The sequence below is a fragment of the Ceratotherium simum genome, chromosome 7 (genome assembly GCF_057802395.1).
Source record: "Ceratotherium simum simum isolate JZ-2026a chromosome 7, ASM5780239v1, whole genome shotgun sequence".
Classification (NCBI taxonomy): Eukaryota; Metazoa; Chordata; class Mammalia; order Perissodactyla; family Rhinocerotidae; genus Ceratotherium; species Ceratotherium simum.
Genome location: NC_141906.1, coordinates 32,396,457 through 32,421,148, shown reverse-complemented (window position 1 = coordinate 32,421,148; position 24,692 = coordinate 32,396,457). Strand labels below are relative to the sequence as shown.

Sequence of the window (24,692 nt, the reverse complement as noted above, 5' to 3'; positions counted from 1 at the left end):
GAAGACAGTAATTTCATCTGATACAAATGTACACTCTCCCTCTCTTTTCAATTGGCAGGCTATTCCTTTCAGTGTTGAATTCTTAGTCCTTAGTCCAAATAGGAAGGTCAATGATTCATTCTATCCTCCATGCACAAACCTTTCCTAAGCGCATTTTATGTGCTAGGCACTGTGTTAGGATAAAGAGATGAGTAAACTTCTGTCTCTGGCCCTTTATTAAAGGGTTTACTAGTCCAGGAGGGGAGACATACACGCACAATAAATAATAAAAGAAATGTAAGAATATTGATATATTTGATTGACTGAGTTCAGCAGGGAGAACAGAAGATGAATGATAACTCTGTTCAGGAGGGTAAAGAAAGGCTTCATAGAAGAGAAGGTGGCCTAGCTGGATAGTGGAGAATGAGTAGGAGTTTAGCATGTGGATGACGGGGAGATTTCAGGCAAAGGGAGTATAAAAGCAAAAGCAGAAGGTGGGCCTCACCTCAGTGGAGCAGTTCAGCTTTCCTGGCATAAAGGGCCAGTGGCAGGGGTTTTGGGTTAAGTGGCAGCAGGAGGTGAGGCTGAAAAGGGAGGAAGAAGATAGATCACATGAAGCCTTTGCCATGGTAAAGTTTTTTTTGTTTACTTTTTTAGGGAGAAGGGTTATAGGAAGGTAGCCTATGGAAAACTATTAAAAGGTTTTTTAAGCAGGGGGTTGACATGAACAGATTTGCAAGGCTTTCTTTCCCCCTACTGTTTTTTTCTCATTATAAGAGTGCTTACTTGAATGCCAAGTATTTGAGCTGGAACTCTTCTGCGGAGTCTCAACAAAAATCCACCAGTGAGAAACCACAAGGACACTATAATGGTGTGACCAATGCCACCACTGGTCTGTAAACTTTTACAAACACCAAGTAATATCAGGGAATCAGAGGATAGTCCTGGACTGAAGTAGGCCCACTGTAGTGACTATGGTTAAGTTACTAAACCTCTTTACTTAGTTCTAAAACAGGAATAGAAGAGAATTTATTCTGTCTACCTTAAGGAATACTGTAAGGATCAAATAAAATAATGTACATAAAAATCTTTTGATAAAGTATCCTGATCCTTCATTTAGAAACTGATGACTTTGGGTAAGATGTTTAATTTTTCTGAGCTTCCAAAGTCCTCGCTTGTAAAGTGGGGATAATTTCGTCTATCTTATAGGGCGCTAGGAGCACTGAAATGCCTCGTCTGACACACAATATCTGTAATAGTATCTTAGCTGTTTACATTGGCTTATGGCATATCAGTTGGTCAGTTATGCAGTCAGTAAGTATTCACTGAGGACATCAAGTGCACAGAGTTCTGATTAGTCAGAATTCCTAGGAAAAACATGCAAAACTGGAACAAAATTTAAAAATATTACCATACTATTCATGATCAGGTCAATTTAAGAACACAGTAACAAGTATCTATGAGCTTAAAGATTTCTCCAGAATCTCATGCAGGAATTAACCAAGAATACATTTAACTTTCCCACTGGCATTCCTAAGTACCCACATACATTCATAAGTATGTATGTATGTGCGCGCGTGCAGAAACATTAGGACTCACAAAGGAAAAATAAATCTCTCACACTTGAAAATTAAGGAACTGCATAGGCAGCAAATCTCTGGGTGAAGGTAATGCAGTGGGTTATACAAGCCAATAATTTATGTTAGGGCTTTACAAAATGTTAGACACTAGGAAAGGAACCAAAATAAGTCAAATTACATCAATAAAAAGGTATGACAAGCTGTACTGCTTGGGCTGGGATGCTATTTCTTGCTATAAACAGAAATGGCTAGAATTTGGATGACTAACTAAACAGTGTAATAATAAAAACAAAGCATGTTATAATAGCTGCTGCTAGATCCACAACCTTGGGGATCAATGAAATAATGCCTGTTGCCATGTAGATACAACCTCGTGGGTTTTTGTTTTTTTGGGAAAAATAAGTTTAGATCATTTCTAAACTAGCAATTTGTCTGCCTAGGTTTTGTTAAGTCTGTTATGGTTATGATAAAATATGATCTTCCATATTAAATCACTTATGACCTTGGTAAAATATTACTTTATATTAACTGACTCTTGAGATGCTTTAATTTTATGAAACATGCACTTTAGTTTTTAAAAGTATGAAAGCAATACTAGGTATCCCTAGTCTACTACTTCATGTCAACAAGCCACCAAAGATCTGGGAATACATAGGAAAAAAATATACCAAATCTCCATCTCATTAGTTTCAAATATGAAAGGATATCTGCAATTAAAAACAATATACTGCCAATACTTTAAATCCACAAACACACAAGGAACAGGTCTGATTGGCTTCCTAGATTCATGTCTCCCTGCCCAAGGTTATTCCATGGAAGAAATTTACCAAACAAAGTAAAAAGCTGTGGGAAAATCCAACACCCACTTTAGGGCAGAGGTCAGTGCCTTTACAGATGTGCCATGACAAGTATTTCTGGAATACATGGTGAAAAGAACTAAAGAAAGATTCTAGCCCATGGATTAAGCTAGGGCATTCACAGTTCAAAAATATATCTTACATAGTTCCATTAATAGGCTCAAATTTTAAATTATAAATACATAAGTAGGAGGTAAGTCATCTTTGTATTACTTATTTTAAATCAGATTACTTTCCTCTTAATTAGTGACCTATCTGCTTACTGAGGGAAAGGGACTTTGAGTACTCTGGAACTGTGAGGGAAAGTGGATTCTCCAGGCCATCACAACTTTGGGGCTCAAGGTTACAAGAGATGAGAATGAGAACACTGGGCATCAGCGGCACATGGTATCTGGCAGGTAGCAGGAGCTCAATAAACACATGGTGATAAACGAGCTGGGAAAAAGACACACAGACAAGGACCTGGAAATATGACAATGACAAATCTGCCTACTTTGATACTTGATCACAGGACCTGAAGCCGACAAACGCTAAAGGTGCCATTGGCTGCCACTGACATAAGTAACATAAATTGCCAGTGCCCAGGTTAGAGTAGTCTGCTCTGTAGCAGACAAGCAGAAAAACATATGATAAAGTCCCATATACAGTGAAAAAGAAAATCTGATTTTTGAAAGGATATTATATTTTGCTTTTTATATTTGACTAAACCCCAATGCCGTTCAAAGTGCCAGCATGTAACAAATAAGGAGGTTGTGGCAGGATATAAACAAACGCATGGCTTCCTTCATTGAGAATGTCTTGATATGAAAGAAAAATTGCATCTGAACTGAGCAGTGTGTTTAGTGACACAGCTGATTTACATTTGGTACAAGTTCCTTATCTTGCTGCAGACTGATAACAAGCAGCTATGCGGACTGCAGACTGCCTGCTGGTCTGTGGACCACACTTTGAGCAGCACTGGTATAGACAACCTCAGCACAATTTATACCCCAATAATGTTTTTCTAAGGAAAATAAGTTAGATTATTTGAAAATAATCACATGCTAGTAGACAAGGGGACATGAAGGGAACTAACAATTATCAAGTATTAATATGTTCCAATATATGTTACATATATCATTTTATTTAACCTTTATAATAAGCCTGTGTTGGCAGTACTGCCATTCTGAACTGAGGTTCAGAAAGGTGCCAAACTTATCTTAAGTCACATAACTAGTATGGAAGCCATGAAATGCGCACCTCACATCTCCTGCAGGAGGGAGTAGAATTGACTGAAGGCTCCAGTTACCGGCCCTCTGGATTCTCACTGCATTCATGCCACTCTGCCTGCAGGCTGTTCCCAGCCAATGACTGTACACAGCAGTGGTGCTAAGGCAGGCCTATTTGGGTGAGACGTGGGACTCCTCCAATGGGCAACTTTGGCTTGAAGACTTCCCATTAACCTAGATGAACCTTTCTCGGAATTGAGCTGCAGTCCAAGTCTCTTCCTACCCAGTCCTCCTTCCTTCTCTCTCTCCTTCTACAAGTATCATATCTGCATTGCAGTCTGAACGCTCTTCCCACCGTCTTCTGCTCCCTCCTCCAATAAATCTTTTGTACATTGAATCTCTTCTTGGAGTCTGCTTCTTGTTGAATCCAAACTAATCCAGGTAGTAAATGTGGATACTGGTATTGAACCACGTGATTATTTTGGGGGAAGAAAATATTAGTATAGAATTAACTACAGTGCATCTAAGACATTGTATTTTCTCACAGTAAAGGAAGTCTGACAGAAGGAGCACATTAAAAAGGCTGCCACTGTCTAACTTTCTCTTTCTGCACCTGGGATAACACACTAAGCGTGAGGACCAAAGCTGGAAGGTAGTGATGTTGGTAGTGACACTAATAGAAGCATGTGTGCTAGCCGATTTGCAAAACTGCCACTTCTTGGTATTCTTAACTTCATATTGCCAGTTCTGAAAAAGTAATAACAGCAAAAACCCAAAGCAAAACATAAGGGTACCATGCTGCCATGGTGCTGCCAAAGCCTCCGAAGGCAGTAATTTATGGATTCCTCAAATGGAAAGTCACATTAGCAACTTTGCCAAATGTCTCAAATGGAGATGATAATGAATGGAATTGAAGAGATATTTACTGAATATATATCCTGGTTAAGATGACAGGTGGAGAATTCACCAGAATAATTAGATTTTATATATATATGGACTATTTTTCATATGGGGCAACTTCTTTTATACCCCCTCATCCCCCAGAGCCTAGTGTAGTACATTCAATTATACTTTTTGGCTGATACATCCAAAAGGTACACAAAACTCTGTATATATTCTGAGTTTCCAATGAAAATTAGAAAACCAAGATCACTTATAAAGTACAGCGAAACTAGGATAATATATTTTGTTTAGAAAAGGAGATTATATAAAAGTAAAATAATTAACTAAAAAAATAAATAATATTATGTATATTTTAATGGCTATGTTTTAGGGAAGGAAAGAGAATAAAAACGACAACATAATAACAAACGTCTTCTCTTTTCACATCTTACATGTCTTACCAGAATAAAAGATTTCAGACCATTACTAAAAGCTTTGCATTCTCTTGGACTCAAATTCAGATATTAATAACTCCTTTATAGAAATAAATAAAAAAGCACTGATGAAAGATGTAAAGTGCATTAGTGTTCGTGTTATCTCTCCTGGTATGAGTTTAATGGGTATCTTAATAAGGAGATATAAACTAATGTCACTGATTAGGAAATATATCCACTCACATCCTTTAGTAGCTCCAACGGAGCTTCAAGATGATGTCTGAGTGGAGTTACTATAAAGCAAATGATGAATTAGTGTCAGGGCAAAGCGACACATAAATGTGCCTCAGAGATGAAACAATTATATTCTATACCACAAGTTAAAGGGCAACTCCAAAGATAGCGCAGTCAGTCCTAAAGCAGGGCTAACCAATTTGGCTAAGCCCACTGCTTGGAACTTGCTGAAGTTAAGCTGTTTTGATAGCTGGGCCACAGGCTTCCTTGGCTATAATAACCTGAAAGTAACATTTACGTGTTTTAAGTCTCTTTTAATCTCCTAAATACCATGAAGTGATGTTTATCAGATTTTAAGACACTGGCACATTCCGCTCAGATGATTTCATTTTCAGGGGATCTTGTCATTACGAAGGCTTATTAAAAGAAAGTGAAGGTTCACAAGCCTTTAAGAAGAATCCCAAGTGACATTATAAACTAAATCTAAAAAACTTTTTTTTGGCTTGGCTACACAAAGTAATTTCCTTTTCATGGTTAGTTTAGCGGTCATAGTTCAGCAAACTTTGGATAAAGTGACCACCACAATTAGTATATCAAAAATGTAGACACTGTTTCTCTCACTTTCTCTTCTAATTAGGTTCAATTTTAACACTCAGTGCAGGGGCTTGACCTACAAGTGGTAAATGCCCAAATACCCACAAACTCATTTACTACTAGAACATCTGGGAAATCTTCTGTACTTTTAGGCATATTTTCAAGAAAAGATATCTATCCAAAACGCAGTCTATTCATTTATTCAGAGTTTATTTTTATATTACATAGCTTAAAATGGTCACAAACGTTGCTTCCAATTTATCTTTCCCTAACATGGAGAAAAAAATATCAAAAATACTCCATGCAGATTTATGTCAGTGATTTACTTAAAATTCCTTCTCTACCAAGGATTTATTTAATTACCCCAAGCCTCAGTTTTCTCATTTGTAATATGAGGGTAATAATAAAAACCTGAAAGAGTTATTGTGAAGATTAGGGATAAGGAATAAAAAGTGCTTTGCATAGAGGTAATCGATAAAAGCAGACATTCTTATTTTTGAACCTAAGACAAATGAACTTCCAAGTGCTCTAGTTCAAATTCTTTTTTTTTCCTGGTATATGACAATGAAATATCAAGCCCTTAGTAATGCAAATATTTCTCAGAGACTACAAGAGTTCGATGAAATGGTGTCACACATACTTTTTTTATTGTTATCCTATAATTTTGAATGTCAAGATACATACATATATACATACACACATATAGCATAATGCTTAAAACACATATACACATTGTTTAAAGGATCATTCTAAAGCAAACCCCTTGCTTTTTGTGCAGTTTTCATCCCTAACAATATGGTTTAATTTTGCCTATTTTTGAACCATACATAAATAGAATAACATTGTGGAGATTCTCTTTTGTTTTGTTTCTTTTACTCAACATTATGCTTCTAAATTTTATCCTTATCATTGCATATAGCTATGGTTTCATGGCTGCACAGTATTTGATTACATAAATAAATCATGATTAATGATAAACATATTGTTGACAGATTTTAAGTTGTTTCCAGTCTTTGGCTATTAAGAACAAGGCTACCATAAACATTCTCATATGCCTATCTTCAACTTCACTGGATAATGCCAAATTGTCTTCTAAAATGATTCAATCAATTTATACTCCCACCACCTCTACTTTAAGAGTAAACAATTTATTGTGTGGTTTTTTTTATCATGTATGTGCTCAACACAAGATTGAGAGGAATCACAGAACATTACCACTAGAAGGAAATGCAGAAATTATTTACTTCACCTTCCTTATTTTGAAAGAAGGATCTAGGGCTTAGAAAGACGAAGAGACTTGCCTAATGTCACAGTGAGTAAGAGGCACACTGAGTTAGAGAACCAAAGAGTTAGAGGTAACTCTAAAGCTAGAACACAATCTAGGGCTCTAAGACATTAAGCTGCCTTGCAAGGCAGTCTGGAAACAATGAGATACTATTATGTATAAATGTGAACACAATGGGGACAGAGAATGTTTTAGAGCAGTTTAGAAAAAATCGACAACAACCTTATGTTGTACAATAGAGTTTTGTGTTTTGTGAGCCCCACTACATAAATAAGGACACTGAGGCCCAGAGAGAATTTTCTTATACAATGCCACGACTATCAAGCGGCAACACTGAACCAAGAATTGAACCCACGTGCATTTGCGCCTGTGTCCTGACCACACTATACTTGCCCTAAAACCTACTCAGCCAAAGGAATACCGCTGTATTTTAGAAAGTATGAAAAAAGTAACGTTGATTTTGTTAATTTTACTAAGAACTAGTGAATAAAAAAGGGGAAGTACACATTATTAAAAAAAAATGTACCTAGGCAACTCCTATAAAGCTGAAATCTTTACATCTGCTGGCATATCTTATAATTTGACGGTAGAAGCCAAGCACTAATGAATAGATTAAGAAACCTGGTTTCTAGTTTCAGGTTCACCACGAAGCATTTGTGCCATTTTGAGAATGTCAAGAAACCTCACCAGGCCTCAGTTTTTATCTGAAAAAAATTATAATTTTTATACATACACACATTTTATTATAAAAGCAATATGTACTCAATAGCATATATTCAACTCCATATTCTCCTTTTTCCACTAATAAGAAAAGTATTTCTATGCTATTATCTAATCTTCATAAAAATTTTAATGACTGTGAATATTCTTCAGTTTCTTTAACCTATCCCTAGAGAGCTATTTTCAGTTAACGATAAATGTCCTTTAACTGTTTTCAGGAAGTTACAACTATTTCCTTATGATAGAGTTCCTAAGAATTACTAAATCAAAGGTGAAAATTCTTATTAAATTTACTTCAGAGAAGAAATTGTGAGGATCAGTGTATGAGCTTTTTGTGTGAAAGCACTTTGAAAATTATAAAGTGCTACATAAATGCATGGTGGTATTATCGTTATTATTAAGTCCATATTGTATTGGACTTAAATGACCCGTTATTTACCTGGTATGGTACTCCATAAATTTCTGCTTATTTTCTATAAACAAAATCACCAGCAAACTGTTTGTAAATTATATCTTAGAGAAACTTAAAATCTTTTTGATCATGTTGTAGCAAGTCAAAAAACTTGAAGGTGATGATAAAAAAAACTGCAATGAGCAGACTGAAATATCAATGGTGAAGTTAAGAAGCATAGATTCAAAGAATACTAGGACTGACATGGACCTCAGAGTACATAAAGCTCAACCCCTTTATTCTTTAGATGAGAAGACTGAGGCCCAATAGAAAGAAACCACTTGCCCAAGGTATCACCAAGTTCACCAAAACTTCTAATTGTTGGTATGACGTTCTTTCTATTAAACCATTTCATCCACCTTTTTTGGAGTTCATGGATGACAAAATTTCATTCCTTCCTTGTATCTACCCAAGTTACTTAAATGTAAAATGCTAGTCTGAGTTTAGCCAGCCCTGGTGGTCTGGTAATTAAGATTCAGCACTCGCAGGTTCATTTCCTGGTCAGGGAACAATATCACCCATCTGCAGGTTGTCATACTATGGTGGCTGTGTGTTGCTGTGATGCTGAAAGCTATGCCACCAGTACTTCAGATACCAGCAGGGTCACCCATAGTGGACAGGTTTTGGCGGAGCTTCCAGGCTAGACAGGCTAGGAAGAAGGACCTGGGCACCCACTTCTGAAACAAAAAGGCCATTAAAACCCTGTGAACAGCAGTGGAGCACTGTCTGAGACAGCACCAGAAGGTGAGAGGATGGTGCAAAAAGACCAGGCAGGGTTGTGCTCTGCTGTACACAAGGTTGCTAAGAGTTGGAACCGACTCGATGACATGGACAAATCTGAGTTTATAATATAGTACACATCTTTTAAACGGACAACTTATACAAGTTATCCACAAAGCTACTGTTCTAAATATAGGACTATGATTTGGGTCTATCCATAGATAACTGAGAGTCTGTAGGAGAGGATAACTGTCTTTTCTCTTTCTTTTTGTAGACAGATAAATTAGCAAACTATAATATCATTAAAAGTTCCAAAATCTAGAATTTCAAATCAACTGTGCTAACCTCCCCTAAAAGCTAGAGATCCTGGGTTTTGAATCAGAAGATCTAGGTTCAAATTTTGGCTCTCCCACTTAAGGGATCTGCGTGACCTTGAGGTAGTGCACTTAACTTCTCCAAAGCTTAGTTTCCCTATTAGCAGAAGAGGACAATAGTAATTCTATACCTCACAGGGTTATGGGAGATTATAAGGAAAAGTGCCCTGTGACCTGTACAATGCTAGGCTATAAACATTATTATTAATCTGCATAACTATTATACTAAGCAATAGAGAAGAGATAAAAGTTTAATACTCAAAGCCCAATCTATCATGCTTAATCCAGCTGAGTCAAAGCCTGACTCAGTTTCTGTTTTCACAAGGATGAAGAGAATAAAACGAGATTTGTATTTTTTGTTTTAATACTTTGAATATACAGCACCACATTTTTTATACAGTTCTAAAATGGCCTCATTTTATTCCACTATGAGTTTAAAATATCATATCCATTCACTAATAGCAAAACAGAAAGAATACTGCTAAATTTGGGGGAAGTGCTCCAGGAATGCAATATTCCACCTGATTAAAAATGTAACGAACCAGAAAAGGGTAGCATCTCGTAGCCAGTAAATGCAGATAAGGAGACAGAGAGAAGGGGGCTTTATTGCCCGGGAACACAGAGTAAGTCAGGTCAACAAGAAACCTAGAGGAGAGACACTGACTGATCCCAGTATGTACGTCACCTCCGAGCTCTGCTCACACTAGTATCTCTGCCAGGAGTCTTTCTTTTCCCCTCTCTGCTTCCCTCTCTCCATTCCCCTCTCCTCTGCTTCTTTCAGAGCAAACCTTGACTCAGCTTTAAAGGCCCCGCTGGAAAGTTTCCTTTGGGGATACTTCCCAAAGAACTTTTCACATATCTCTATTATTAGCACAAACTACACTGTAACGTCACCCTGGCTAGAAGGTGAGCACCAAGTTTAGGAACCAAGTCCTACTCATCCTTGTCTCCCCAGTGCCCAGCCCAGCACCTGACACAGAGTAAGTGATCAATCAGCTCTACTTGGAGCCACAGAAACATCAAGAGAGTAAACAGAAATAGTCATACCCGTTGTAGGACTCAGATGAAAGAAAGGAAACATTTTACAGCAGATGAAAAGTGCCAAGCAAAGGAAACGAAGAAAGAAATGAGTCAGGCAGTGGGAGATGGGAGTTTAGATGCTTCTTTCAAAAGCTGTCTTCAGTCCCAGCCTTTGCCCTACTGCCACAGACCACTCTGATATAGCAAGGGAATTGACAATCCTAGAGAGGACTGGAGAAAGAAGGGAGGTAAAAACAGAGAAATAAAGACTGACACAAGTCTGTGACAGCAAATTATTCACACTTAGTTGCAAAGCCAATGCATTATCTCCTCAGATCTTATATCATTTTGCAGGTTCTATAGTCTACCTATAATGTTTAAAAAGGTATATATATCAAAAGTATATTGGTTGTTCACAAAAGAACATGAAACAACAAATAAATATATGAAATACAAAAATTAATATTCAGTAATAATCAGAGCTACAAATACAAGCAGAGATATTATGTCCCTTCTCTCATATAAAAAAGGTTAATAACATATAATATTGGCAAGAGGGTAAAGAAATAAATATGTCAAACGTTAAAATGTATATATTCTTTGACCCAGCAATTAGGTATTCATCCTAAAGAAATAACCAAACACAGGTGTAAATATCTAAGTAGAAGGATGCTTCCTCACTGCAATGTTGTTCATATAGGGAAATCTTGTAAACAATCTAAATGTCCATCAACAAGGAAACTGTTTATTATAGTATGTCCATATAACAGAATGCAATGCAGAGAACAAAATTTTGTACAACTATATTCACCAACACAAAACTATCTTCACAATATAGTTAAATGAAAAAAGTAGGACACATAACAGGATGCACTATATGAAATCATTTACGTAATATTTTACCTATTTAACTTATATATGTATATTTGCATAGACGTTTGGAAAGGTAGTCACAAAAATATTACAACGGTTATCTCTGAGTAGAAGAATCTCAAGTGGTTTTAATGTTTTTTCCTTAATGCTTTTCTGTATTTCAAAACAAATTTATACTGAGATTGGATCATTCATATGATAAAAACGTTATTTCTATTTTGAAAAAAAAGAAGAAAAAATATTAACTTGAAACTAAAGGCTCACTGATAGTAAACAAGGTGTTTGAATACTCTTCCTTCCTTATACACGGTACTCTCACTGATGCAGCTAAAAGGGCAACTTTCCCCCTCTTCTTTACTTACTCTTAACTTGCATTCAGCTTATAATCTACTTCCACACATCTTCACCTCATTTCATATTTGTAGAACATGGGATTTCTTTATCACAAAGATTACACTGCACTTTGCATTTTATTTATTTAGCAAACAATTACTTAGCACTTAGTCTGTCCCAGGCACTATTCTGAGTGCTTTACAAATATTATTTAATCCTCATAACAACTCAAAGAGATAAAAATTATTCCTATAATTATAGGTATTATTATTACTATTATCCCCATTTTACAGATGAGGACACTGAGGCACAGAGAGATTAAGTAACTTACCCAAAGTCATATAGCTATATGTGGTAGAACGGGCATTTGAACCCTTGCAGTTTAGATCCATAGCACTTGCTCTTAAAGGCTTAGCTATGCTGCATTTATTTTAGTTCATTTTATTCTAGGGTTTTGGCCTTATACTTGCTAAATTTACATTAATTAGGATACTAATGATACCCTCCCTGAAAACCCAAGTCTGCACATTTTAAAATGATTTTCTCTAATAGGTACCAAAATTTACATATAAAAATTTTTTGAAGTTCATTTCCTTCAGTAGCTTAAATCTAAGCTATGCTGATCCCTTTGATACCAACTAAAATCAGACCAAATTCACTTTTCATACGTATTATTTCTCATAATTCATTTCATGGGGCTTACCCATAAAAAACAGAATTTATATACTACCTTCTCTAAACTAAGCACTATGTATTTCATTTCAGTTGAGGTGCATTCTTTAAATATTTTTCTCCTAGCAAAAAACGTTACTCATGGAGATGGTTTGGAAAATGCTAACGTCATTACTAAATAAGCAATTTATTTCTTTAATTTAAGAAAATAATTTGCCAGCTTACAATACTAAAATATGCAAAGTAAAACTGAATCTTTTAAAACAACTAGGATAAAGAGATAGAAGTTATCAAAGACGGTAAACTAACGTACTGAATTTATACTTAGCTTTTACAGAGCCACAGATAAAAGGGAAACCAGCAAGTACAGTCCCCCGAATTTAGAGTCAGACGATCAGGGTCTGAATTTCTTTGTTCACCCTTCAGAGGCTCAGTTTATCTAAATGCAAAATGGGGATAATAATACCAACACTTTCAGGGCTTTTGCAAAGGATAAAAAGGGTAATATATGTGAAAGATGTCTGTGCCCTAAAATAAGCTATATGAGCTACAATTGTTTTATTTTTCATTTGGAAAGATATTTTTCACACTGGATTTCTAGTTTCAGTTTAAAGTGGAAAAAATGTCTGAGGTAAAAATAAATTATTTTACCTTGTCAATTTATCACTCTCAGCATTTGAAGAGCACAGTGATCACAGCCAATATATCATTAAAAATGTCTAGTAAACTGGTTAATAGCTGATATGGTTCTTAAAAAAATTAATACAAGAACACTTAACCAACCACTTGCAAGTACAAAAAGGTAGCACGTTATCCCCTTAAACACAGAATGGAACTTTCGGAAAACCACTACATAACAAAATTTTTCTACCTCAAGTAAAGCCTTCATTTAAATAGAGACATGTAAAGATGCACTTAAATATATATTTAAATACACACACATATTTAAATAGAAATAAGTTTACTAACTATCAGTCTTAAGGAGGAAAGAAGAATCTTCCTGGCTAACTCATTCACCATTCATTCTTTCAATAAATATTTATTCAATATCTGAAACACATCCAGGGAGCTCACAGAGACTACTTTTAGGTGCAAGTATAACAACTGGTTAAAGGTATGTTGCCAGGGCCAATGCGTGTCAATCAAAAATGGCTTTCATATCCCCACTATTAAAGTAACCTGCTCTAGGCCGGCTGGTCTTGATATACCTTAAGCAGTCCTTCCTTAGCACCTTACTTAGCTCCCTCTCCTCTCTCACCAGCCAAATACTTTCATCCTTGGATTTCCAATTTAGGTGCCATATCTTTCTACTGAAGCATTTCCTCTCCACATCAGCTTAACAAGAATAACAATAACAACAACATCAAGAACAAAAAATGGCAGCTACCATTTATCGGGTACTCTTTCTGTGGACAAATCATGAGCTACAAACTTGACGTTCACTGTTTCTAGTCCCCACAACAATCCTTTGATGATTATCCAATCTCTATAGAGATAAGGGAATAGAGGTGCAGTGAGATTTTATTACATGCTCAAGTTCATCACCACAGTCAGTGGGATGCACATCCAGGACTGTGGGACTCTAAACTCCCATAGGTTTCTCCCTGCTCTGAGCCAGAACTGCACTTTGAATAGAACTTCGCCTTTGATAGTGATCATTGCATGCCTTGTACTGTTGGCTATTTACGTATTGTGCATATTTTTATCCGTCCCCCAAATATAAGCACCTTGAGGGTAAAGTCAGCCTCTCATTCCTATGTACAGTGCAAACACTCAGATATTTGTGGGATGAGATATACGTGTATATATATATGTATACACACACACACACACACACACAAGAAAATGTGATTTTTCTACTCTTAAAGAGAAAAAAATCACATAAAAGAATAATTATGAGTTAATTACCATCATCTTTCAAAGTGAGGATGTGACTGAAAATCTGCTTTGATCACAGAAGCATAAAGCTTAAGTTTGAAATGATTTAGTGAAAATACTGTAGGACCCACAGAAAAGCCTAAGAGATAGGATTTCTGTCACTATGAACTGCTTTAACGTTTACCTTACTGTATCTCTTATATCTGAATACGTCACTCTACAGAGCAGGAACATATTAATACAGGTCCATGTAAAACACATTATTAGTGCTAACTAATACGTCAACTGAAACCTTATTTTTAAGAAAAACCTAGAAGCGCAATTGTCCAAGATTAGAAGAATGGTTAAATAAATTATAATATATGCACACAAATGAAATTTGTTTCTCACCTATGTAAGAAAAAGACAAAAAAGTTTGGAAGAGTCAGAAGGTGCATGTGAATGGTGAGATTTTGGACTATTTAAAAAATTCTCTTCTTCTATCTTCTTTAATATTTTAAAAAATTTCTATAATTGGCATATATTATTTTTGAATTTAGAAAATATTCTTTAAAGAAAAAAGATATAGAGTGGCACTAGCATAAGAACAGCCATATAGATTAATGGAATAGAATTTAGAGCCCAGAAACAAATCCTCACATTTATAGTTAATTTTCAATGAGAGTACCAAGACAATTCAGTGAGTAAAGTGTAGTCTTTTCAACAAATTTTTCGGGGACAAATGGTTATCGACATGCAAAAGAATGAAGTTGGATCCCTTCCTTACACTATACAAAAAAAATTAATTCAAAATGGATCACAAACTTAAAAGTACGAGTTAAAACTACACAGAAAAAAACCCTAAAAAAACAATTGGGCTAAGCTTTCTTAGCTATAACACCAAAAGCACAAGCAAGAAAAGAAAGAAATAGATAAAACTGGACTTCATCAAAACTAAAAACCTTTGTGCTTAAACGGACACTATCAAGAAAGTGAAAAAGATAACCTACAGAAATGGAGAAAATATCTGCAAATCATATATCTGAGAAGGGACTTGTGCCTAAGTTGTATACAGATCTCTTACAACTCAATAATAAAGACAAATAACCCAATTTAAAAATGGGCAAAGGGTCTAAATAGACATTTCTCCAAAGAACATATACAAATGTCCAATAAGCAGATGAAAAGATGCCCAATATCATCAGCCATTAGGGAAGTTCAAATTAAAACCACAGTGAGATACCACTTTACATCCAGTAGGATGGCTATAATCAAAATGACAGAAAATAACAAGTGTTGGCCAGGGTGCAGAGAAATTGGAATTCTTATACATTGCTGGTGGGAATATAAAATGGTACAGCTGCTTTAGAAAACGGTCCGGCAATTCCTCAAAATGTTAAACACAGTTACCATATGGCTTAGCAATTCCACTCCTAGGTATATACCCAAGAGTAATGAAAACATATGGCCCCACAAAAACTTGTACATGAATGCTCACAGCAGCATTATTCATAATAGCCAAAAAGTGTAAACAACCCAAATTTCTACAGACTGATGAATGGATGAAAAAATGTGGTATATCCATATACATCTTAAAATTAACAAATATTTTGGCAATAAAAAGGATTGACTGATACACGCTACAACATGGATGAACCTTGAACCTGCGGTAAATGAATGAAGTCAGTTACAAAGACCACATATTTTATGATTTCATTTATATGAATAGTCCAAAATAAGCAAATCCATAGAAACAGAAAGTAGAATGGTGGCTGCCTAAGAATGGGGATTTTGGGGGAATGGACAGTGACTGCTAATGGGTACACGGTTTCTTTAGGAGGCAATGAAAATATTCCAAAATTGACTGTGGTGATAGGTGCACAACTCAAGGAATAACTAAAAATCACTGAATTGTACATTTTAAATAGACAAATTGTATGGTACGTAAATTGTATCTCAGTAAAGTTAGTTTTGTTTTTTTTTTAAAGATACAGGTATAGGACTTTAAACACTTTCTACCACATTACTGGCAAATCTTGTAGGCAGCAGGGGGGGAAAGGCATTTTGACTATTAAAACATCTTTGGAATTTGTATTCTTGATTCCAAGGAGAATTAAAATAGAAAATAAAAAAGCATTTTCGCCGTATGTGTCATATACATTGGACTAGATGTTGAAGAAAAAGACATGAACTTAAGCTGCTGGGTGTAAGCTGGCATTGATCCCTTCTAAACAGTGTGCACTGTGGGCCCCACGAGTAGTCAAGATTTAGAGAAAGACCATGTCCTTGGCAGAACAGAGGTTTCCAACTGTTTTTGGAAGGAGAAGCTCCTTTTACTTTCTATGAAGTCTTAAAATAACTTGAGAGGAAAGAGAGGTAATAGAGTAAAAGGAAGAGAGGTCATGAAGCCCTCATGTTCTAATCCTAGTTCTTCTACTTAACTCATGGTCTTGGAGGTCTCATCTGTAAAAGACATAATTGTCTGTGCCCTATCCACCTCAAAAGATTATAAGAAGGCCCAAATTTTGGGACGGCCCTGTGGCTTAGCGGTTAAGTGCTCGGGCTCCGCTGCTGGCAGCCTGGGTTCAGATCCCAGGTGCGCACCGACGCACCACTTCTCCTGCCATGCTGAGGCCGAGTCCCACATACAGCAACTAGAAGAATGTGCAGCTATGACATACAACTATCTACTGGGGCTTTGGGAGAAATAAATAAATAAATAAAATTATTAAAGAAGGCCCAAATTTAAAAAAAAAAAAGAAAGCAAGAAAAAAAAGAAACAATGTTAGTGGGATATAGCTGGATTTGACCTGGGAAGTTCTGCTCTTGAATCCTGTTTGCCCTTTAACAGCTTTGTCATCCTGGGGAAGCAGCAGCTCAATTTCTTATCTCTAAATACTGGTCAACATACTTCATAGAATATAAAATGAGATACAGAAGTAAAAGTATACCAAAAGTCACTATATTTGATACAAACGTAAATCATGATTAGTATTTGTAAACTATATCCTCTAAGTGTTATTACCGTTAAGTTTCTGCACTTTCAAGAAAGGAGAGAAGAGGCCTGGCTTAAGAAAAGCCAAAAGCAATTGGGAAAAATCCACTGATAGCTGCTGGCCTTATGACTTGTACTGCACAGTACTAGCAGAATTCAAATTGGTAAGTCTCAAATAATGTTTCCACATTTGGGGAGCTGACACATGTCTTGGTTTATCAAACTATGAGCAATTGAGGTGTTTCATAGGAAATCTGGATGGTCACATTCTCTAGGATAGTGGTTCTCAAAACTTTTTGGTCTCAAGATCCCTTTACACTCTTAAAATTATTGAGAACCCTAAAGAGCTTTTGTTTATGTGGGTCATATACATCAATATTAGAAGTTAAAATTGAGAAAACTTTTAAATGTGTATTAATTCATTTTAAAATAACAATAGAAATCTATTACTTGTTAATATAAATAATATTTTTAATGAAAAACAAGGCATATTTCCAAAAAGCAAATTTAGAGATGAGCGACATTGTTTTACATTTTTTGCAAGTTTCTTTTGCAATGTCTGCCTTAACAGAAGACAGCTGGATTCTTATATTCTTCTGCATTCATTTTGTTACCCTATGTTGGTTCATAAGAAAATCCAGCCTCATACAGATATATAGTTGGAAAAGAAAAGTGTATTTTAACAACCTTTTCAGATAATTGTGGATATTCTTCTCTGATACTACTCCCAAATTCAACAAGTAGCAGTTTCTTAAAGTTTAGTAGCAATGTAGAATCTGAAACCATATCAACATCCTTTTCACATTTGTTACATTAAAATCTATCATTTTTTTTGTACTTTGAACAGATCTTGTACATGATTTCACAGCATCATCCATTGGTCATTTGGAAAATACTGGCTGAGCTATATAGATTTTAAATGTTGACACACTCATTATAAAATATTTAAAAATCACATTTGTTAAATGTCACTACCAACCTCAAAATAACATCTTTAAGGAATGGGAAGCTGTCAATCTCATGGGGGCAAACACAAGTTTTCTGAAATACTAATTTTCATTCAAAATCTTACATTTTATCATTAGTTAATTTCCTTTAAGAGAGAGGCTCAATTCATTCATTTTTGAAAAAATGTTTGCCAAAGACCTAAGTCTGCATAGTTTGTCATTTGTCTGTCAGTCATTCTTTCAAGTAAAGATGGTGCGCCATGAAAAAAATCAGCTAGTTTAGTTAGCAACTCAATGGTACAAGTGCTTTTCCTTGAAACAGCCACTATACTTCAGTATACAGCAGAAGGGCTTTCTGTATTTCCCCTTCCATCACACAGAATACTAAAAATGTATGTACTCAAGGGTCAAGATTTAATATTATTAATAATTTTTACTCATCAAAGACATTCTTAAGTGAAACTGCCTTTTTTTCTTTTTTCACACTACAAGTTTGTTGAAAGCATCTCCTTTTTCTATCTTAGGTCAACATGTTCACTTATGTTCTGTACCCTATCCTCTCCTCTGCTCAGAAACTTGACTCCTTCAGGTACCCCTTCTTTACCTTGTATTGACAGTTTCTTTCTATTTGATCACTCTCATCTGCATATAAACGTGCCCTGATATTTCCCATCTTAAAAAACAAAAGGAACTATCAACTCCACATCCCCACAAAACAATAAATAAAAAAACAAAAAAAACTTCCCTTAATCCCTTAATCTTTTCCAGTTATGGACCCATTTATCTAACTCACTTCAAAAAAACACCTCAGAAGAGCTGTCTACAACCAACGTCACTTCCTAGTCACTCTTCGACACACCGACTGCTGTACTGAAACTGCTCTTGTCGATGACTTCCATGTTCCCAAGTCCACTGCATACTTCCTCTTACAGTAGGATCTGACACAGCTGATTACTTCTCCCTTCCAGAAATTTACTTTTCTTAGTTTCTAAATTATTAAGTCCTTGCTGGTTTGCCCTCCTCTACTCAACTTCTAAATGTGATTTCCAGGGCTAAATCCCATTCATGTTTCTGTCTGTATCTGTCTCTCTTTTCAGCTCTGCATTCTCTCCCTAATTTATCTCATCTGGTTCCATGGATTTAAATATCATTTTTATATTGATGACTCCCAAATTTGTATCTCCAGTAGTGATCTCCCTGCACTGAATTCCAGACCCATACATCCTGTTGTCTACTTGATGACTCTGCTTAGATTTCTAAAAGGCAACTCAAACTTGACATTTCCAAAGCAGAACTTTTGGTTCTCCTACCCCTGTCTCCTGTACCCATTCCTATCTCAATAAATGACATTTTCATTAATCCAGTTGCTCATACACAAAATGACTAGGAATCATTCTTGATTATTCCTTTTCCCTCATCTCTCACATTCAATCCATTAGTTCATCTCTCATAATTTTACTTTATTATTTTTTATTAAGATATAATTGACATATAACATTATATTAGTTTCAGGTGTACATAATGATTTGATATATGTATGTATTGCAAAATGATCAACACAATAAGTCTAGTTAACATCCATCACCACATATAGCTACAAATTTTTTTTCTTGTGGTAAGAACTTTTAAGTTCTACTCTCAGCGACTTTAAATATACAACACGGTATTATTAACTACAGTCACCATAGTGTACTTTATATCCCCAGGACTTATTTATTTTATAACTGGAAGTTTGTACCTTTTGACCACCTTCACCCATTTTGCCCACTCTTCTATCCTCCACTTCTAGCAACCACCAGATATCTTCTTTGTATCTGAATTCAGTTTTTAAGATTTCAAATGTAAGTGAGATCATATGGTATTTCTCTTTCTCTATCTGACTTATTTCACTTAGCATAATGCCCTCAAGGTCCACCCATGTTGTTGCAAATGGCACTATTTTCTTTTCTTCATGGCTGAATAATATTCCATTGTATATATTACCACATTTTCTTTACCCATTCATCCATTGATGGATACCTAAGTTGTTTCCATGTCTTTGCTATTGTAAATAATGCTGCAATAAACATAGGGGTGCAGATATCTTTTCAAGTTAGTGTTTTCGTTTCCTTCAGATAAATACTCAGAAGTAGAACTGCTGGATCATACGGTAGTTCTAATTTTAATTATTTGAGGAACATCTATCCTGGTTTTCATAGTGGCTGCACCAATTTACATTCCCATCAACAGTGCACGAGGGTTTCCTTTTCTCCACATCCTCGCCAACACTTGCTATTTCTTATCTTTTTGATAATAGCCATTCTAACAGGTGTGAGGTGATATCTCACTGTGGTTTTGATTTGCAGTTCCCTGATGATTAGTGATGTTGAGCATCCATAATATATTTCAAATCTGTCACTTCTCTCCATCTCTATCCCTACTATCCTAGTCCAACATAACATCAACCCTCATCTGGTCTTTTGAAATGGTCTTTTAAGTGGTAACTTTGCTTCTACTTCTAGTTCCCTATAATCCATTAGACCAGCTAGAGAGATCTTCAAAAAAAATTAAATCAAGTCACTTTCCTGCTTAAATTATTCAATGGCTTCCCTCCATATTTAGAATAAAATTCAGACTCTATACTGTAATCTCTAAGGCCTTATATGATATGTTCCTTGGCTACCTCTCCCTTTAATTACTATGCTCTTCTACCACAGTAGCCTTCTACGTGTTACTTGAGCACGACAAGCTCTTTCCTACCTCAGGGCCTTTGCACTAGCAGCTGTTCCAATGGTCTTAGGGAACTTACTGTTTCCCAGCTCTCTGTATGGCTGGTTCCTTGTCACCTCCATGTCTTAGCTCAATACCACTTCCTCAATAAGGCCTATTTGACAACTTTGTCTAAAGGAGGTCCCTCTCCAGTTATTTCCTATTATATCACCTAATTAATTTCTATCACAGCACTTATCACAACCTAAAATTATTTTGTTTATTGTCTGTCTCTTCCCATTAGATTAGAAGCTTAATGAGGCAGGGACCCTTCTTTTTTAAAAACAGCTTTATTGCAATATAATTCACCCATTTAAAGGATATAATTCAATGGTTTTTGGTATATTAATTATTTTTTAAATTGTGGTAAAAATATATATAACAAATTTGTCATTTTAACCATTTTTAAGTGTATAATTCACTGGCATTAATTACATTCACAATGTTATGCAACCATTATCACTATCTATTTCCAAAATTTCATCATCCCCAAAAGAAACTGTACCGTTAAAGTAATAAAGTAGCAACTTTCCACAGCCCCTGGTAACCTCTAATCTACTTTCTGTCTCTATGAATTTGCCTATTCCAGATAATTCACATAAGTGGAATCACACAATATTTGTCATTTTGTGTCTAACTTACTTAGGAGGCAGGGATCTCTGTGTCTTATTGACTGCTCTATCCGTTAAAGCTTACTTCAATATATAGAACACACAGCAGAGGCTCAACAAATACTTGTTGAATAAACTAATTCATCAATTTTAAGCAAGTCACAACTTGTCTGGAACTCAGTTTCTTAGCTGTGTGATGGTGCTATTGATACAGCACTTCTTCACTTATTAAACATCTTTTGAGAATTTACAGTGTTTCAGGCATTTGCTTACTAATGGAAACATCATAACGTGCAAAATAGTTATTATCTCTGCTCTCAAGGAACGTTCAGTTCCTTTTCTATCTGGGAATCATCATCTTTGATTCTGTGCACTTTTAGGCTGGAAATACATAGAACAATGAAGTATACGGAAGTCAGGGAATCTCTGCCAAGTCTGTCAGATTATGTGATACCACACTGGAGTGATGGATGTCACAAGCCATACTGTCTTCAAATTCATTTAACATTAACTGCCCTTTTCACTTTTCAGTGTGATATTGAGGGTCACATGGATATATATGTATGTACATTATGAACTATAAAGCTCTTCACAAACGTAAGGCAAAAAAGTATTATAATTTTTGATTTTCTACTTTTTATGCCTGGGAACTAAAAGCAAGCTACTGTGCTATACAAAAATTCTAACACAGTGTACTTATAAACTTACTGACAATTATGGCAGGACCTGGTTTCTAAAATCAATGTTAATTACACTGTACCTGAATTTTGCCAGGCGCATTCCTATAATGTTACATGCTGACCAACCCAAGAAGGCTATTTCCAGACAAGGAGGCTGACACTTGAAAAATATCAGTCAATGGTGCCAAAAACAAGGCATTTTGCTTTATTCCCTTTCAATACCCAATCCAGCCTACAACACACACCTTCAGACAGCAGCGACAGGAAGAGGGCAAGCAGGCCTTACCACTCCTCTCAGCTCTTCAAACAACACTTGAGAATTTCTACTTAAAGGCCTGTCTTTCTAAGCTTGTGCTTTCAAAACTTGGGCTGGACTGATCCCAAATACTGAAGTAACAAATATTACTAAATTCTGTCATTTCCTCTACCGAAAAAGTGATTTTACTACTACTTTTCGTTGTGATGAAAGGTCCTATTGACTATTCAAATCCTCAACCAAGTTATGGATGCAGTATTAAATGACTTCACTTCTTTTTCTCTGGCACTTTAACACATGCCAATGCTTTCATCTACCTCCACTAACGTGGCTTATAAACTACTGAGGTGGGGCCATTTTAATAGTATGATTTGTTCACATCTCTAGAGATGGGGTATAAATGAAACTGACTGAGAAGACAAACTCCCCTTTGACAACATGTATTGGTATATATGTATATAAAAATAAACCTTCAAAAGTTGGAAATATCTTATTGATATAATACTTGGTTAGGAGCCATAATAATTAACGGTTCTTTGATCTGTTATAAACTGAAATGTAATAAAGTGATGGTAGTAAGGCCAAAGACAAAATGAAACATTCTCCAAGAAACAGTAAGAGATGGGACAGAGTTAAAGTGAAAAAAGGTTAAGGGTCACAAATTTGCTAAAAGTTTTCTTCTAAATACTCAGAAAAGGTTTCCTGAATGAACCATGAAATCTAAGAAAGTCTGTTTATAAGAAGCTCATTGTCTGCTCCTTTTAAAACTGCCACAATAGTGACGAAAAAACACCAGAGAGAAAGATACTTGCTCCCTATGGACTTAGAGTGGTTAACCTATTGATCTTAAACACACACACACACACAAGTAATCTCTCAATTTTCAAAAAGAGTATAAAGTTGCAGAGGACACAAAATTACTCAAGTAATCTATTTTTTAAACAGATGAACAAAACTAGTTCAGCATACCTGTGGCCTTGGTTCAGTTAAGAATAAAGTCAGAGGCCTCTTAGAAAGTGCTCCACAGTGAGGACCAAACAGGTGCTAGAGCCCAGAGACTAAGGTGAAGGGCTGACTTTCCCAAACTTTCTACTGCACATAGTCAGCCTCTATCTTTGTTCTGTTTTCAAATCAGGCTGGGCTATTCCTAGTACCTCTTTATACCATCCTTTGGCATTCCTCATCGGCTCTGAGAAGAAAGAACTTAAGTGTGTATGCGTGTTATGTGTGTGGATGTGTGCAGGTGTGTGTGTGTGTTTGAAGCTGGGACTTACGAGGAAATCCAGGCATTTCAGCCCTTAATGAGGAGTAAGTTTTACCTGGGAGCTTCCAATAGACTTCTGACCTTAGGGCCTATGTGCTTAAAGAAGAAATAGAAAACAGGGCAAGGAGAGAAGAACCTCAGAACTCAGTTCTACTAAATGAGGCCAACCTTACTGACATCCTGACTCCCAGGCTTGGGGCCCCAGTGCCCACGTGCTCTTTTCCACCCTGGCTGACTTCACTGGAGGTGCTAATTCACTTAGACCTCTTCTCCCTTAGTGCACTCTTAGTCTGGCCGCTTCTTGACCAGGTCTGTCTAAACACTGCTTTTTCCATGGTAGGACAACTTTGATCAGTAGTGTGAGCTAGGCAGCCTTGAAATCAAAGTCCTGTTTCTTAGACTGAGATACTCTTTTGCCAAAAATGGAGTGAGGCAAAGCATCAGTCATGGCAAGAATGGTACACAGAGAAAGATGAGTCATGGGCCAGAGACTGCGAGCAACAGTGCTGCCTGGAGTAAAGAACAAGAGCTGGGGTGGCAGCAGACATAAAAGCAATATGACCAAGAGGGCAATGAGTGTGACACTACAGAGCAAATGATTAATTGAGGATTGCAAACCAGAAATTTGATCCGATATCAGAAAAAGACAAGAATCTTAATAAAAACCAAATTAAACTGAGGTTGGATAAGGGGAAAAAAGGCAAAGATGACACCATATGGAGGAATAATTCTAGATCTATCAGGAATGAATAAGGGAATTTTTCAGTGAATCTTTAGATTCATATGGATAAAAGGTAACTCGGGATCATAAAAACAAAAGCATCACAAATCTTATTGCTTCTATAAAAAGGAAAGGTCTGAGGATACAGCTGATAATGTCCTTAGATAACAGCCAAACCGTGGATACTCATCCATGTGATATCCCAATTGGAAGGATGTCCAAATAAAAACAAACCACTGAAGTTGATCTTCCTTTACAACCAGAAAATTTACAGAATGTCTACCTCTTGAAGTAGAGCCAAGAGTGCTAAAGAAATGCTGCACATTTCTTTTAGGGAAATGCAAACCCAAGCATCTGTTAGCTTTCTACAGCATGTAGAAAGACATTATTTAAGTGA

General features: G+C 36.0%; 1 protein-coding gene across 2 annotated transcripts in view; it reads right to left on the bottom strand.

Moving 5' to 3' along the window:
- The window catches only part of UVRAG (UV radiation resistance associated), a 287,747-nt gene that overhangs the window by 41,313 nt on the left and 221,742 nt on the right, over window positions 1-24,692 (bottom strand). The window lies entirely within an intron of this gene.